At 34.5% G+C, this 4,022-nt stretch overlaps 1 long non-coding RNA gene across 1 annotated transcript; it reads right to left on the reverse strand.

Annotated features, from left to right (window-relative positions):
• Window positions 1-232: 232 nt before the first annotated feature.
• LOC135079093 (uncharacterized) lies at window positions 233-1,641 on the reverse strand. Its single transcript, XR_010258730.1, has 2 exons — window positions 1,069-1,641; window positions 233-457 (listed from the first exon to the last, which is right to left on the reverse strand). It is a non-coding gene; the product is annotated as an uncharacterized LOC135079093 (long non-coding RNA).
• Between the last annotated feature and the right edge of the window lie 2,381 nt (window positions 1,642-4,022).

The raw sequence follows: 4,022 nt of genomic DNA on the forward strand, positions 1-4,022 counted from the left end.
TAGTAAGGTATTCAATTTGTGAAACCTAAACATCGAAAGCTATAACTAATTTAATAAATCTACTGTCTGGGCAGCGCAGTTCTTTCACAATTATTCAAGTTTTATTTATTCATTCATTCATTTAATTTAAAGCAAGAAGTTATGAAGAAACAAATTTTATGGCTTAACTGCTCTAACTTGCTCAAAACTAAACAAATGTACATTATAGAGCTGCTTCAATAAAACAAGGAGGTATGAATTTTTTAATATTTTTATTTTTTTTTGGCAGCCTTTACTAGGCAGATTCAGTGGAGAACCTTCTGTTCTCTATTAAACAAAATCTTTTAATTAATATTATACACACTGATTGCTTCCCTTCTTGCCAGTCTGGTGAATGCATGCGCATTAAGTAAATCAAATAAATTGTTAAAATGCTCCAGAAAAGTGGCTGTTGCAACAGATCCTGCAGGCAGCTCATCTTAAACAATATTACAAGTTTTAGTTAAGTAATCAGATATTTTGACAGCATTTCTTAAAATAAAGAAAAGGGAGAAGAAACTAAGAAGATAATAATTTGATAGATAATTTATCCAAACAATATATTGGGCACTAGCGGCCGCCCGCGACTTTGTATGCGTGGATCCTGTTTTACCCCTATAGCCTATAATGTTATTCTGTGTTATAAAAAATAATACTGTATGGTTTCATTAAAATCCGTTCAGTAGTTTTTGCGTGAAAGAGTAACAAACTCAAACATCCATACGGACATCCAGACATCCAAACTTTCGCATTTATAATATTAGTAGGATGTTATTATGACGTTTATACAATAATACTATAAAGTTTCAACAAAATCCCTTCAGTAGTTTTTGCGTGAAAGAGTAACATTCATAATACTCTTTTAATTTAATTTTAATTTGTACACCGCAAAGGTAAGACATGTTGATACCATTTTAAATGCTGACTTAACACCTTATGTAGGTACCTACACATGTTTGAACAAATAAATGTATCTTTATCTTTATACTCGCATAAACATACATTCACACACACTTTCGCATTTAAATAATATTATGTAAGATATTAAACCTTGGATTCCAGAGAAATTATTGTATTTCCCCGCAAAGAGGTTTCCTGTTTCAATGTTTCAATATATGACAAAGCTCCTGAAATTGGCCTTTGTTAAGCCTGTAACGTTGCCTGAACAGAAGCTCTGGCATGTCTTCAAAATTTTCTTCATATATTCTGGCTAATTCTCGCATTTTCCGCCTTCTCCGCAATTCTTCCCTGTGGGCAGCCCACAAGAAATGTAAAGTATTCATTTCGTTAGATTTTGTATCAAATAGTAGGATAGGGCTATTTGAAAAATAGCATCTGACAGTTTTGGTGGTAAAAAAAATATGATAGAAATAAAACCTTGACATTGGCAGCGGGGCGCCACCGTCAATACCGGATCGCTGGTTCCGATTTTTTGCCATGTTGGAAACTATATAGTTGAACGACGGTAGCGCCCCCTTGTCAATGAGTTTGGTGGGACAGTTCAGTTTAGGCATAGAGTTTAGGTCATCTTTAAGATGTTTTTATATGTCATTGGATTGGAGGGAGGAATGATTGATGAAAGTTTACATTAGAGCTATAAAATAATAATTTAGTTATGTAAAGACAGCCTAATATAAGTCCCTCTGTTAAAATGACATAATATATTTACTTTAATGAAGACATTTATAATATACTAATATTATAAAGGTGAAGAGTTTGTTTGTTTGTTTGGTTGAACGCGCTAATCTCAGGAACTACTGGACCGATTTGAAAAATTATTTTTGTGTTGGATAGCCCGTTAGTTCCTGAAGGCTTTAGGCTATTTATCATCACGCTAAGACCAATAGGAGCGGAGCACCAATCAAGAATATTTAAAATCAATGAATTTTTACCTTTTGAGAGCTGATGCTGCGTAAACGGTTAAAGTTTCGCAAAAATCATGTATGACAGGATTGTTCCCCTTTAAAAGCTCTTTAAAAAAGTCCGCGGTAGCATTAGTCTATCTTTTAAGGTTGGCTCATAGTAACCATTTTTATGCAAAAAAAATCTGTTTTAAAATAATGCATTATTTGCGAAGGTGTTTTTATAAACATGATATTAATCCTTATCCAAATAAATAAATTATTCACCACAAGTATTTTATTTTAAACATTCTTGCCCTTTACACCATTCGATTTCAATAAATATCTTAGGAGATATCCCAGTTTTAAAATCACATCGCAGCAAAATAATGATCAAGTAGGTACTACGCGCGCTACTGATGGATCAATGCACAGCCTAAACCGCTGATCGTAAATACCTGAAACTTGGACGGTGTGTTCTTTGTATGACGTAAGCATCTGATAAGAAAGGATTTTCCAAAATTCTACCCCTAAGGAGGTAAAAAGGAGGGGCAAAGTTTGTATGAAATAACGAGATTCCTTCGTCCAATCTACTTAAAATTTTGCATAAGCATTCTATAACAGAATTAATGGAAGACGTGTTTCGTATTTTAGTGAAATGCACCCCCTAACTATGTTAAAAAGGGGTAGAAAGTTATTTTAGTGGTGATTTGCTTCAAAGTTGATATTAATTACTCATTAGTGCATTTTTTTACAATCATGACGTCATGTTAACGACTACCATACTCTAGGGGCCTCCACTTAACCTCGGAGTGGGTGCCCGCTGCGTGCGCTCGCCCAACAATGCATAGTAATGCATGAAAGTCATGCCGCGGGCACCTGCTTGCGCTGTATACATAAACTCATTTTCTTGCGAGAGTTTTGGCGGAGGCCCTTGAGGTAGTGGGAGTAGTCTTGAGGAAAAGCTCCTTCTCCCACGGCCAGTGGCATGCTGGAAGCTTGGTGATTCTAGCACCCGTAGGAAAATATAAAAAAAAAGTTTACCAATAATACTGCGGTAGGTGTAGTTTTCGATTTCGTTGTAAAAAAATAATACCACCGAGTAACTTTCACCGGATCAAAGGCCGAGCTGCATATTCATAAAATATAAGAAAAAAATATTTTCATGTTTATTTAACCTGATTTTTATATTTTAAAAGTATTTAAACATTTAGATAATAACGTTAAAACATTTAAAAATAATCGTATGAGAACGTTTTCGACTTCTCCACGGACGAAGTCGCGGGCAAAAGCTATTTGTAAAATAATTAGACTAAATTATTAAAAGTGCCTACCCAAAGTCATTATTCCACGCGGACGAAGTCGCGGGCACAGCTAGTTTAATAAATAACACTGTGATTAAATCTGGATTTATCTGTAATCTATATACAGGGTGTCCCGTAATGTAACGTCAAGCCGGAACTGGGTGTTGAGGCAAGTTGTGCTGGTTATCAGAAAAATAAAAAAAAAAATCTATGTGGCATATTTTAAAAATAATAGGCATTTAAAAAAAATCTAAAAATTCTACTCCAGGTGACGGTCCTTTTACTCGTGTTGCCATAAATCTTCACTTTTTCCAAATTTTTTTTTTTGGTATGTAACCCTGAATAATGCTTCTCTAAATTGTTATCAAAATTACAAAACCAGCTGCTCCAACTTGGATGAAAAAAATACATTATTCCCAAAAAAAATATCAAAATAAAAATTTTGCCTAGTTTAAACTGACTGTACTGAAAAAAAAATTGTACTACGCGAGTGTGGCAAGTGACGTCATAATTTGGCGCATTTAGTAAGGATTCCAAAATGGTATAACACTTTGTAAAATCTTGCTGTAATTGTCGACAATTTTTGTTTATTGGAAATAATCCCGTTTTTAACTTTATTTACCTTGGTTAAAAATATTATTCTAATGTGCCCAAAATTCAAGTTTCTGGCTTAAGTGAGGTGGAGAAGCCATTTTAAAAGGTATGAGCGGGACGGAGAGGGCCATCTTACCAAGCAGGGATGTTATGGATATCCGTAACCGTAACTGAAACTATCGGATATCCGAAATAAAAAAATGTCCACAACCGTAACCGAAACTGATTCAAAAGTTACGGATAGTTTCGGATAAAGGCCAAACTG

The sequence above is a fragment of the Ostrinia nubilalis genome, chromosome 16 (assembly GCF_963855985.1).
Source record: "Ostrinia nubilalis chromosome 16, ilOstNubi1.1, whole genome shotgun sequence".
In the NCBI taxonomy this organism is placed as follows: domain Eukaryota; kingdom Metazoa; phylum Arthropoda; class Insecta; order Lepidoptera; family Crambidae; genus Ostrinia; species Ostrinia nubilalis.